Below are 14,418 nucleotides of genomic sequence, written 5' to 3'. Positions count from 1 at the left end.
CAGATGCACAGCTCTGTAGGAGAGAATCTGCACAGTGGTTAAGAGGCTGAATTTTATAGTCAGAATTGCCAGAATTTGAATGTCAGCTCAGTTGCATACTGTGGCAGTGACCATGGGCGAAAATGCTTAATTTACTAAGCTTCAGTCATCTTTCCTCTAAAATGGGAGTAAGAGGGGCTGGCCCCGTGGCCAAGTGGTTAAGTTCGTATGCTCCGCTGCAGGCAGCCCAGTGTTTCTTTGGTTCAAATCCTGGGCGCGGACATGGCACTGCTCATCAAACCACGCTGAGGCAGCGTCCCACATGCCACAACTAGAAGGACCCACAACGGAGAATATACAACTGTGTACCGGGGGGCTTTGGGGAGAAAAAGGGAAAAAAGTAATAATAAAATGGGAGTAAGAGTGTCTCCCTAAAGTTCCCACGAGGATTAAATGAGATGGTGCATGAATGAGTTGAAGCCTGGTGTATAGTCGGTGCTCAGTTATTATTTGCTTTGTTACCAAACATCCCTCTGTGAATTTTTTATTTTTTATTTTCCTGAATCTGGGGGTCGGTGAGACCTATTTCATTTCCAGGTCCCCTAAGGGAGAGTTATACCATCCCTCTGGTTTAAATATCCCAGTTTTGTAATCAATTGATCATGCATTCGACTACATGAATGGCAGTTAAAATTTGCGAAAGAATTATTGAATTTCAGTAAGCCTACAATCTTGTGAGGTAGGCTGGCCGAGTATGGCTATTTCTATTTTCCAGCTGGGGCACCTGAGGCGGGGAAAGGTTGGAGGATTTTTGCAGGGTTATGCGGTTAGTGAGTCAGGGCGCCATTAGTACACTCAGGACTTCGACCACCTGTGCAATCCCCTGCCCGCCTCCCATACCAGGTGGGTGTGTTTGTTTCTGATGACTGGCTTTCATGGAACCAAAGTCCTCTTCCTTGATGTCTGCCAAATCCTTTTAGAATTTGTATCACATCATAATTTGAAAACTTGCTAAAGTAAGAATGCAAAAAGGCGTTTCAAGGACAGTGATTTTGCATTCATTGTCTCTAAAGGACAATTGAAAGAAGAATATAAAGAAAGAAATCAATTTACTAGATATCAACCTCAAAGGTACCAAAAATCTATTGTGCCAGGAAGATAGAGCTGAAAGGGACCTGGGGCTTACTGCCTCTAGACAGACCGTAGGCATCATATGTGCCGGGTATATTGTGGTTCATTGTAGAGATTTTTGTTTATTTTGAGCTTGTGGAATTGATGCTATTACATACTGCATTTTTAGTTTGGAGTATTTGGCTGCATTAAGTGATGCTGGCAGAGAGCCGTGTCACCCGGGCATCTCCTGGCAACCAGAAGGGAACCCTTTTAGTAGAGAGCTGGGCAACTCCTGGTAGTGTGAATCCCTTCTCAGGTACCACAAGAGCAACTGAACGCTTCTTCCAGCCTGCAAACTGAGTAGATCCTGTGTTTGAAATTACTTCTTTGGAGCCTGCTGGAGATTTTTTAGCCTCATATCTGAAATTCATGTGGCGATAGACTACTTTCATTTTGTTGTGAAGCAAATACAATAAGAGATCTGAAGCACAAGCGTGCTTAGCTCCTGAAAGTCTCTGGGATACAAACACATGTAACAGTTGTACCTCTCATTGTTCTTGCTTTATCTGGGACCAAGACATTTGATAATTTGATACACTGGGATGTCGCATCCCAGTGGGATGTGGGATGATTGAGGCACTTTTTAAAAAAATTCAAGAACCATCAGTCATTATTCAGAGGCAAATTTCACAAATGAAATTAGAACATTGCTGCTTATACTGCATAACTGAGCCATCTGTCTCAAATTGCAAATGAGGAAATTTACTTTTCATTTTGTTTTTGGGAAAAGGGTAGTATTTCTTGGATATATCTTCAAAACACATGGTACAAGGTGATAGAATGTTAAAACTGGAAAGGACCACAAAATAATAGACGGCACTGAGGTCCTGATCGTTTCCTACTGAAGAATGCTTTACATGCATACAGAACCATAATCCAAACTGACAAAGTACCCTTGCTCTTCTTACAGGATTTAATACATTCCACATACACTGTGACTGCAATGGCTATGCAATTTGTACTAATTTATAATCTTCTTTGGGGATTTCATTCAATGATAAGCTTTCATTTTATGTATGTAGTTCAGTTTGCACGTGAAGACTTTGATTAGAGCATATGTCTACAAACTTGGCTACACGTCTAGAAGAACCCTATCAAATAGTGATGCCAGGTCATCAGTGCTACTCCTGGGTCTTGTCGTGTTATGTATATCTAATATACATACTACATACTTCAGGCATGTGGCAAAGTTTGCTACATTAGAATTTTCCGATTCATCTCTTTAAGTTGATAAAATTGTATAACACATTTTAAAGGGTCTGGGATTGATTGAAAACTTAAAACAAAAAAGGAAGCAGGCAAATGAACAATTCTGTGTAGAACTGAAGTTACTCACAAAAAATAAGAATGATTTTTCTGCACGTAAAGGATGAGGGAGAAACTGCATTATCTTATCAGAAGGCAATCCATCTTTACATTGGCTGAGCCATATACATGCAGTTGAATGAATTCAAATGAAAGCATTAACAGATACCATATTTGTTGATGTATAATTGATTATGACATTGAAAATATTGTCAATGAATGTAACATATTCCAGGCTATTTAGCTTGTTTTACCAAAGGTTCTTTTCCATGGGAATGGATGGAGAAACCTTTGTCAATAAGCCATTTTATTTTGTGGAACTTTTTGAATATACTCAGAGTAGCCACTCAAGATATATTTTTGGAGAAACTCTGATGGACTGTCTCAAAACGTTTTAACATGCTCTTAATTCCATTGCAAAATCCTGCTGAAAATTCACAGCATTGAGCTTGTATCTTAGTTTTCTATTGCTACACTTTTTCAAACTGGAAAACTTTAGTTTAGGGAAGGAATACTTTTTAGAGCAAAGCATCATGATGTCCCAGGGAGAAGTTATTGTTAAAATTAACATCTTTTAGGTTACTTTAGGCAATTAGTTGCTTATTTCATTCCAAAGGAGTCCTCCTAGAAAATTCCAACATCTACATATGAATAAATATATCAGTGCTAATTAGTCCTAAATTAACACGAAATTCTTACTTACATCTTACTGAAATACTCTTTGTGTTTTATAGTTTAAACCTATTTGCCTCTGAGATGGATGGATAAGGGTAGCAGCCATCAGTTTTTTTCTGTTAATCAACTCCACCTTCAAAATGTATAGCTAATTCTTTTATTTCTCTCTGTATCCACTGCTACCACGCTAGTTCATATCATCACTCTTTCTCAGTTGGGCTACCATGTGAGTACCAGGTGAGTACTGGACTACTAGGTGGCCCCCAAGCTCATTACCTTGAATCTTCTTTTACCACTTCAAGATCCATTCTTCACATTGTAGCCAGAGTTGCATTTTTAAAATGCATGGTAAATCATGTCACTCTTCTGCTTAAAACTTTCCAATCATACCTAGAATAAAATCCAAATTCCTTTCTTTGGCCTAGACTCCACAACATTCATGTGTTTGATTATGTGCTGGCATCTCGGACCTGCAGTGACCTGCTTAAGATTGGGAAGATGCTAGAATCTCCGTTAATCAGCTAGCTGGAAGAGGGTAGACCAGAGGTCGGAGAATAGACACAGCTGTAGTCAAATCACAATATCAAAGGGGCATGGCAGGCTGGTCTCAATAATCTTAGGAGGTCAGCCTGGGAGGTGGCTATTACAATAGGCTGTCGAAGCAGTGACAATAGTCTCCAGGCTGGCGGTTCCAGGCATGTTAAGTTCAGAGTACTGCCTGGCAGCTCCACTGTGACAGCTAGCAAATCACCTGGGTTCAGAGTAGGACCCCAGGCCAGGAGGGAACTCATTTACCTTCTGGAGTCCAGTGGTTGGGGAACAGGGAGGAGGAAGGAAGGCTTCAGCTTGGTGGACTGAAGGATTCCCAGGGCAAAATGACCCCTTGTGAGCCTCATCTGCTGTGGGGTTCCACAGGGCTCACATTCATTCAGGGCTAGGCAGGGGAAAGCCCTGTGCCTGATGGTTTTCAACGTCTATATTTGGTTAGGGCTGGACATGTGGGGCCCACTGGGATCCAGGGATTGTTTTGAACATCAGCTTAGGATCCTCTTTTCTTCTAAGTGGGGACGCATTTGCCTCTTTTGTCTCTTTCACTGTGGACTGTGCTGCCATAGTGTTCAATCAATACTTGATATTCGGGGAAAAAGGTCCTTGCCTGAAAAGTTTTTTAAATTAAAAGCTTTATTAAACTGCAACTGCCCCTCCATCCATTTCACTGCACTGGTCTTCACAAAGGAATTGTTTTATTTTTGTTTTGGTTTATTTTTTGGGTAAGGCTGCAGTGGTTCCCCAGTGTTCAATGTCTGGTGAAGGTGTTTGATAAGACATTGATGGTGACAGAAGAGTCTATATTTTCTTTTGAGCTCAATATGGTCTTTCCCACAGTTTCTTTAAGCATCTTCCAGTTGGCCTACAGAATCACCGCTTCACAATTCTGTTACTTCCTTTTTATTTCCTTTGGAAAACGTTAATCCTTTTAAAATCCTCAAGTTGCCCTTAGGGTTTGCCTCCAGTGCTCTTACTAGATCATATCCACCCAAGATTCTCTATCTATTAATTTTTTCTTGCTGGGACACGGTAATGCTTCCTCTGCATTTTGAGTCTCTGTTTTCTGATTAAGAAGAAATTAAACTTCACAAAACTCTGAGATCCTAAAGACTATTCATTTTCCACATCTAATTTCCTGGCAGAGAGAAAGACATGAGTATTTCTTGGGAAGGAGTACCAGATATTCGTCAAGAGACAGATCTTCCTGTGATGGAGGCGGGCATCAGGGATGAGCATAGGAGGTGAAAGATGGTGCAGCTCATTATTGTCTTGAGTCTTTCTCATCTGAAAAATGGAGGTAAAGCAAAGAAGGGAAAGGGCACTGGATTGTTTCAATAGGAACATTCCAGTTGTCAACAATAAAGGGAATTTTTAAACATCAGTGTGACATTAGAGCAGGTTACCAATTGTGAATGTGGGGTTCTTGGAAATTATTGAGAAAAAGAGAGGGAGTCATCTGCCTAATCAGTTTTGGCAGTGTGCTGCCTGCAAGTAGGTGAATGGGATGCACTGAACATAGAACGAAAAACAGCTAACAGGAGAAGGGAAGCTGTGGGGCATCCTTTCATGGATGGGTGTCGGGTAGTGGCTGTGCTGAGCATCTCTGGTCCAGGACAAGCAGATACTCTCATCCTCCATTTCTCTTGCCCCATATCCAGCATATGAAGACTTGGAAGTGTAGTTTTATTTAGTTTTAATTAATTTCAAGAGCCCCATGTGGCCGGGCCTAACATGTTGGAGAGTACAGGATCCTAGGGGAGCATAGTACTCAAAACAGGGACGTAATCACCAAATGCTCGTTGACTGACAGTAAGTGAAAGGACAAATGAAAAAAAATAATAAAAATAATGAACAATGAAAAAATAAGTGAATACCTATCTACTTGCCTCACAGGGTTGCACTGAGGATTAAGGGGTTTATTATACTCCACAGAACTTTAACGAACTTCACAAGCTGCCATGCTGTAGTAAGGGAGCATTTGGAAATAAGACACTGCTTGAAAATTTGCACTTAAGTGAATTTTATTTAGATCATTTGCGGAGGGAGATCTATAAAAAATGTAGCCTATAATTTACTATCCTCTTAAAACTTAACGTCTCTTAGATTTTGGTTATTTTATCAGTTGAGCAAGAGGGTGTAAGCAGGTTGAACTTCAAGTATTATTAAGAACATCACTGGGTGTAGCCTTGTGCCTAAGGTCAGTTCTTCTTGCCGCATTCCCAGTTTGCCCTTGTCGGTCATCATCCTTAGCTTAAAAGCCTCTCGCCCTCCCTTCCCGTCTAGTTTGTTGTTTACAAACTGATATACTCTAAACAACCAAGTAAATAAGTTAAGAGTACGTGCCAGTGACTGTGGGGAAGGCTCTGACCGACTGACTGTGTGTGACCAGTACTTATGGGAAGACGTGTCTGTGTATCCAGCGGACACAGAGGTCAGGAAGACATTCTTGTGACAGCTAATGCAGAATTCAGATATTGTTCACCCTCATTTATTGCTAGGCTAAGGCTTTATCCAGAAGGCAAAGTATTGCCTTTTATGTGGTTGATTTTATTGTTCTGGTTGTTTATTTCTAGGTGCAATCTGAGTTAAGTTCTTCCTAGCTATGGGAATCTTGTGCTTTACACAGGTTCCTTCTTGCAAAAGGATGAAGTGGGGACTACATTAGAGATTAAGCAACTTTAGCTCCGTTCCTGGCTTAGACAGAAACTTCTATTTGACTTTGAACACACTTTACTGTGCAGTTAAGAAATTAAATAATTTTGTCAATTTTGTTTTATTAGCAAGAATTGCACCCCATAGGTTTTTCAGGAAGGTTCTGACTGATGCATGAGAAAATATAGACGTAGTCAGAATCAGCCACTAGTCTTCAGGCTTTGTGGTGGCTGGGACACTATGTGCCTAGCAACTAGGACAGAGATAGGCACAGATTAGAGCTCTATAAATAATTGTTGAGTGACTAGTGAATGAATGATGGTGAATGAATCAACGTGTATGTGAAAGAAGCAACAGTGCACATAACTTGCCCCTAGGTTTTCGTGGGATTAGGTACATCCCATTTCTTAGCTAGTCTGGGGAATTTGTGCTGACCCTACTTGATTGCCTGCTAAGGCTTTCCCTGGCACACTCAGACACAGCTGTCTGTTCAAATATGATCCAACAACAGTCTGGTTTGTCAAACACCAGAAGCTGGTAGACTTGGTCTTTTTCACATCTTTAAGCAACATGAAATGAATATTACGAAGAGTTGCTTTGAACCACCTGCTGGCAGTCACCATTCCCCTAGGGCCAGCTGAGTCAGAGACAACCACTAAATCCAATTTGGCTGCTCTGATTTAATTCGCAATTTTACTGGATAGCTGGAGGGGGCTTGCTTTCATCTCTGGCAGATCTGGCTAAGTCATACATAGCAAAGGGTCTGGAAGGGAGCTACTCTGGGGTCCTTGGGCCTCACCGGGCAGGCTGCTGGACTCTCATTTCCTTGGGGTCTAATAGAAGAGGACCAATGAATGGGCATGCTAGAGCTTTTGTTCTGTTGGCTGGCCCCTGGGACTAGGACAACCAGTAGGGGGCAGTCACTGCACTCTTCTTGCCCAGATTCCCTGGTTGATGGGATTGATGAGAGAGCCTTGGTTTTGGGTGTGGTCACATTCACGTTGCTCTCTGACCCTGAGTCAGAGAAAGCCAGTGGCAAGTGTTTTTATTTATTTATTTATTTACTTTTTTATTTATTTGTGAGGAATATTTGCATTGAGTTAACATCCATTGCCAAGCTTCCTCTTTTTTTTTTTTTTTTGCTTGAGAAATGTTAGGCCTAAGCTAACATCTGTGCCAGTCTTCCTCTACTTTTTGTATGTGGGATGCTGCCACAGCATGGCTGATGAGTGGAGTAAGCCCACGCCCAGGATCAGAACTCACAGACCTGGGTTGGGGAAGTGGAGTGTGGGGAACTTTAACCATTTGGCTATGGGGCCGGCCCCCGCAAGGGGTTTTATTTCTTTTCTTTGGGGGACATAATTTTGGGAAAGCAACTGAAAAATAAAATCAATTGAAATTATTTTCACATCGGGAACACAGTAAGAGACCTAGAAAGAATGCATTTTGTTTGGTCTTAATGCAGCCATTCCAATGCTGGGGGAAGAACCCTTTCTCTATCTCTTTTCTCCCATTTTTACCCCAATCATGTACCTTCTAAATTTTGAAGGACCAAAGTAACTGCAGAGTCAGGGACTTCATAAAAAAGAGCAGGTCAACAATAGTGGTGATCAGTAAATGAAATCAACAAATCTCAGGGCAGCCAGAATGCAGACCATAAAGCAGAGGAGAGACTGATCAACGCCATTGGAGGGGACCCTCTGCCCTTCAGGGAGAACATGTGAGCCATCCAGAGGCCTAGATGTCATCCTGGAGGCACTGGGGTCCAGAAAATTTGCTAGAGGGACTCAGTGTGTACCCCTCTCCCCTCTTTGGTTTTAACACTCTGGACCTTGGAAGTCTAACCGTTATACATAATTACTAATTCAAGTGACTGCGTTGTCACCTGTGTAGAATTAAGCATCTCATCTTGGATTTTTCCTGATGCATTTGGGAGAGACACAGAGTGAGGTGAGGGGAAAAAAAAAAGACATGCCATCACTTACTGCCCTTGAGGAGTTTCAGTCATGTCACAGAAGCTGTAAGTACAATGTTGACAGAAGTGCCAGACATATGAATTCTAAGAAAGAAGATTAGATGAAAAACTTCACTGAAAGCTTGGAATGAGACCCTGATCCATATCAACTGTTATTAGACAAGGGCTCCTTCATAAAGCTATGCCACGGCATCCCTGAGGAGCATATCTTTCAGGAACGTAGACCCAAATATTCAGTGGAGTGTACTTTTGTGTGTTTTTCTAATGGCTGAATATAAAAATCCACAAATGCCCCATAAAGAACCCTTCCAATAGGATGCAGACAAAGCAGGTAGAGGTCTTATTATAAATGTTCTGAGAAGATAGGAGCATTAGATGCCAAGAGTTGATTGAAGGAGTAAGCAAGACCCACACTATTAAGAAGTCACACTTGACTAGCTGCAAGCTGATGAATTAATTGAATAAAGCAAAACTGAAGAAATCAAAGCATTTAAATGCACACACACGAGACCACGCTACACTTGACTCAAAGGTCCGTTAGCTCCTCCGTATTGGAAAACCTTAAGTGATGAATCCATGTCAATCTGATGGTAAAACAGATATAGGAGAAACTGATTTTAGGTATCTGACATCAGAGAGCGATTGAGCATCAAATGATGACCTAGGTCTTGGCTCTGCTGATGGGCTTTTGGAATATCAAAAATATGGGTCCTTAAACTAGGTATGGACATGAAGCCTTTGGAACAAGAGTTCCTTACATATTAGAACAATTGTTTGCTTCATGTTGACTGAAGTGTTCCAGTAAAGCTAAAAATAATGCTTTTGAGACAAAAAAGCAAAGCAGAGTTTCTTTAACTGAAATGTGCCCAAGAACCACCTGAGAGTTTGTTAAAATGGCAGATTCCTGTGCCCTACCAAGAGAGACTGGGATTCTGTAAGCCTCAAGTGGGGCATGGGAAGCTCACCTTTAAACAAGTCCTCAGGTGACTCTGGACCATATTCTGAGAAACACTGATTTGTGGCCACCATTGAACTAATGGAAAATACTACATTAGCCATCGGAAGCTCACATGGGCCAAATGCTGTGCCAGGGATATAGAGACAAATAGTATAGAGTTCCTGCCCTCAAGAAGCTCAGAGCTGGGGCTGGCCCCCTGGCCAAGTAGTTAGGTTCACATACTCTGCTTCTGCGGTCCAGAGTTCACCAGTTTGGATCCCAGGCGTGGACCCACATATAGCTCATCAAGCCATGCTGTGGTGGCATCCCACATAGAAGAATTAGAATGGCTTAACACTAGAATATACAACTATGTACTGGGGCTTTGGAGAGAAAAAAAAAGAGAAAATAGGAAGATTGGCAACAGATGTTAGCTCAGGGCCAATCTTCCTCACCAAAGAAGAAGAAGAAGAAGAAGAAGAAGCAGCAGCAGCAGCTCAGAGCTGAGTGGGGCTTAAAATTCTTTGAAGGCAGTTTTGTTGTTATTATCTCTATCCTATTTCAAATAATATTAACATCAAAACAAACTAGTTTGAGGGCAGACAGGTCATTCACTAATCATGTTTATTATATGAACATAGACTAGGAAGAGTAAAAGCAATGTTATTTGGCATAAAGCAATTAAATGTAAACATTATATGATATAATCTGTAATCTACATCTACCATCTAGTGTAGTAATGTTTCCAAAATAAATTTGATAGCTCAGAGGTTAATCTATTTGATTGTTTATACCGGAATCCCATTTCCCAATGCCTGGGGTCTATCACATCTCCTTGAATCCTTTACATGGAAAACTGAAATTGTTGCCTGAAATGGGAAATTGATACCACTGGCCCACAACCTACTGGAGGAAATTAGTGCCTATATCTGACAAAATAGAAGTTTTAACTAACCTAGATGAAATCTGATAACCCAGATAGTTATGAAGGATACTAAGCTACTGTGTGGGTAGGTTTAAAGCCTTATCTTGGTCTCATAGAAGTATTATTCTCCATTTGGGGGCTATGGAATCCATGGTGCAGATAGTTTAAGTGATCTTTTCAGATTGCACTGAAAATTAGCTGCAAAGCGAGGACATGAATTTCTACTCTTCATTAAGAGTTTGTGATTTAATGTCCTTTATGTTTTCTCTTGATCATGTTTCCTGGGGGAGGTGGGAATGACTAAGATAGATGTCTATGAAAGAATGAATATTGATGATACATTATGTAAGGCTCAATGAAAGTTGTGAATTCACCAGATGCTTCGAAAGTCAGCAGCTTCTCTTTTATGCATCTCCTTGGCCTAAGCTTGGATGTTTTCCAAGAAGCAGTTACAGAAGCAAGTGGAAGGACCTGGTGTGTGTGAGTGTGTGTGTGCGTGTGTGTTTGTGTGTATGTATGTAAACTCTAACTTCTTAAAATGAGCAATGCGTGAGCAACTCTCAAATCTTCCTTTAACTGAATGATGAACTTAGATTTGATAGGAAATCAAATTAAAGCCTGAAAAAAACCTGGATCCTGACTTCTAAGCTGGCCCCTAGGCAATCATTTTTATGAGAACCAGGTCCTTACTAAGTTTGCTTAGCAACACGTTTTCTTGATGATGGTTCTCCAAGCAGAGGGAAGTGAATGGAGGTTTGATTAACCACAGGCCATAATGGCTATATCAGTTTCTTTTGTAAGTGAAAGATTGTCTTTGCATATTCATAAGGGGGTGTATAAGCAGCGCCGCGGGAGCTGTCAAGGCCTCTAAGCTGTGTTGGATTAGTAAGTGTATGGGAGGCCTCCCAATGGGTGGCCCTGGGGACATTTTTTCACAATCAAGGAATTCAGATTGTACAGAATTTACCCACTGTAGAAGTTGTTAGGCATAGAAGGAGGTTATAGAATTTATTTTTCCCATAGATCTTTAAGGACAGGACAGAAACTCACTGAATGGATTGGATTCAATACAATCCTGAAGCCTTTGAAATTAACTATTACTAGGATGGAAGAGCTAAAGGAAATGTAGAAACTGAGAAGCATGAAAGTCAATCCAATTATCTCAGCAGCTGGGGGTGGGGGCTTGTATATAAATCGGACATTGTGTGGGATGAAGGATAGATTCTGTATTTTAGGATAATTCAGGTTTTCCTAATAATATGCTACTATAATGAGCTTGGCCAAATGGATCCAACCTGTTAAAATGTATCCATATACTAAAGTCAGCTGAATTAGGAAAATAAATATAAGGCTTATATTATTTATACCAGAGTCAACCAATTGCTAAAGATAAAGTTTTTTTTTTTTTTTTTTTTTTTTTTTTTTTTTTCAGATCATACCAGAAAATTTATTTTTTTTTTTTTTTTTTTTTTTTTTTTTTTTATTAATGTTATGATAGATTACAACCTTGTGAGATTTCAGTTGTACATTTTTGTTAGTCATGTTGTGGGTACACCACTTCCCCCTCCGCACCCTCCCCCCACCCCCCCTTTTCCCTGGTAACCACCAATCAGATCTCCTTCTCAATATACTAATTTCCACCTATGAGTGGAGTCATATAGAGTTCGTCTTTCTCTGACTGACTTATTTCGCTTAACATAATACCCTCGAGGTCCATCCACATTGTTGTGAATGGGCCAATTTCGTCTTTTTTTATGGCTGAGTAGTATTCCATTGTGTATATATACCACATCTTCTTTATCCAATCATTAGTTTCTGGGCATGTAGGCTGGTTCCACTTCTTGGCTATTGTAAATAATGCTGCAATGAACATAGGGGTGCAACGGACTCTTGAGATATCTGATATCAGGTTCTTAGGATAGATACCCAGTAATGGGATGGCTGGGTCATAGGGTATTTCTATTTTTAACTTTTTGAGAAATCTCCATACTGTTTTCCATAGTGGCTGTACCAGTTTGCATTCCCACCAACAGTGTATGAGGGTTCCTCTTTCTCCACAACCCCTCCAACATTTGTCGTTCTTGGTTTTGGATGTTTTTGCCAATCTAACGGGGGTAAGGTGATATCTTAGTGTAGTTTTGATTTGCATTTCCCTGATGATTAGCGATGATGAACATCTTTTCATGTGTCTATTGGCCATATTCATATCTTCTTTTGAGAAATGTCTGTTCATGTCCTCTGCCCATTTTTTGATCGGGTTGTTTGTTTTTTTGTTGTTAAGCAGTGTGAGTTCTTTGTATATTATGGAGATTAACCCTTTGTCGGATAAGTGGCTTGTAAATATTTTTTCCCAATTAGTGAGCTGTTTTTTTGTTTCAATCCTGTTTTCCCTTGCCTTGAAGAAGCTCTTTAGTCTGATGAAGTCCCATTTGTTTATTCTTTCTATTGTTTCCCTCAACTGAGGAGTTACAGTGTCTGAAAAGATTCTTTTGAAACTGATGTCAAAGAGTGTACTGCCTATATTCTCTTCCAAAAGACTTATTGTCTCAGGCCTAATCTTTAGGTCTTTGATCCATTTTGAGTTTATTTTGGTGTGTGGAGAAAAAGAATGGTCAATTTTCAATCTTTTGCATGTGGCTGTCCAGTTTTCCCAGCACCATTTGTTGAAGAGACTTTCTTTTCTCCATTGTAGGCCCTCTGCTCCTTTGTCGAAGATTAGCTGTCCATAGATGTGTGGTTTTATCTCTGGGCTTTCAATTCTGTTCCATTGATCTGTGGACCTGTTTTTGTACCAGTACCATGCTGTTTTGATCACTGTAGCTTTGTAGTATGTTTTGAAATCGGGGATTGTGATTCCGCCGGCTTTGTTTTTCTTGCTCAGGATTGCTTTAGCAATTCGCGGTCTTTTGTTGCCCCATATGAATTTTAGGATTGTTTGTTCAATTTCTGTGAAGAATGTTCTTGGGATTCTGATTGGGATAGCATTGAATCTGTATATTGCTTTAGGTAGTATGGACATTTTAACTATGTTTATTCTTCCGATCCATGTGCAAGGGATGTCTTTCCATCTCTTTATGTCATCGCCTATTTCTTTCAAGAGAGTCTTGTAGTTTTCATTGTATAGATCCTTCACTTCCTTGGTTAAGTTTATCCCAAGGTATTTTATTCTTTTCGTTGCTATTGTGAATGGGATAGAGTTCTTGAGTTCTTTTTCTGTTAGTTTATTGTTAGTGTATAGAAATGCTACTGATTTATGCACGTTAATTTTATACCCTGCTACTTTGCTGTAGTTGTTGATTATTTCTAATAGTTTTTCTGTGGATTCTTTGGGGTTTTCTATGTATAAGATCATGTCGTCTGCAAACAACGAGAGTTTTACTTCTTCGTTACCTATTTGGATTCCTTTTATTTCTTTTTCCTGCCGAATTGCTCTGGCCAGCACCTCCAGAACTATGTTGAATAGGAGTGGTGAAAGTGGGCACCCTTGTCTTGTTCCTGTCCTCAGAGGGATGGCTTTCAGCTTTTGTCCATTGAGTATGATGTTGGCTGTGGGTCTATCATATATGGCCTTTATTATGTTGAGGTACTTTCCTTCTATACCCATTTTACTGAGGGTTTTTATCATAAATGGGTGTTGGATCTTGTCGAATGCTTTCTCTGCATCTATTGAGATGATCATGTGGTTTTTGGTTTTCATTTTGTTAATGTAGTGTATCACGTTGATTGACTTGCGGATGTTGAACCATCCCTGTGTCCCTGGTATAAATCCCACTTGATCATGGTGTATAATCTTTTTGATGTATTGCTGTAATCGGTTTGCCAAAATTTTGTTGAGGATTTTTGCATCTATGTTCATCAGTGATATCGGCCTGTAGTTCTCCTTCTTTGTGTTGTCCTTGTCAGGTTTGGGGATCAGAGTGATGTTGGCTTCATAGAATGTGTTAGGGAGTTCTCCATCTTTCTCAATTTTCTGGAACAGTTTGAGGAGAATAGGTATTAAGTCTTCTTTGAATGTTTGGTAGAATTCTCCAGAGAAGCCGTCTGGTCCTGGACTCTTGTTTTTGGGGAGGTTTTTGATTACCGTTTCTATTTCCTTACTTGTGATTGGTCTATTCAGATTCTCCATTTCTTCCTGATTCAGTTTGGGGAGATTGTAGGAGTCTAGGAATTTGTCCATTTCTTCCAGGTTGTTCAATTTGTTGGCATATAGTTTTTCATAGTATTCTCTTATGATCTCTTGTATTTCAT

The 14,418-nt window shown here is 40.2% G+C and overlaps 1 protein-coding gene and 1 long non-coding RNA gene across 33 annotated transcripts in view; one reads left to right on the top strand and one right to left on the bottom strand.

Annotated features, from left to right (window-relative positions):
• The window catches only part of LOC102149777 (uncharacterized), a 316,397-nt gene that overhangs the window by 91,879 nt on the left and 210,100 nt on the right, over positions 1-14,418 (top strand). The gene's annotated exons all lie outside the window — the stretch shown is intronic.
• LOC138925110 (uncharacterized) overlaps positions 1-14,418 on the bottom strand; it is a 42,185-nt gene that overhangs the window by 2,588 nt on the left and 25,179 nt on the right. The gene's annotated exons all lie outside the window — the stretch shown is intronic.

The sequence above is a fragment of the Equus caballus genome, chromosome 7 (assembly GCF_041296265.1).
Source record: "Equus caballus isolate H_3958 breed thoroughbred chromosome 7, TB-T2T, whole genome shotgun sequence".
NCBI lineage: Eukaryota > Metazoa > Chordata > Mammalia > Perissodactyla > Equidae > Equus > Equus caballus.
Note: the sequence above shows the minus strand (reverse complement) of the source record. Positions and strands in the feature narration are given on the sequence as shown.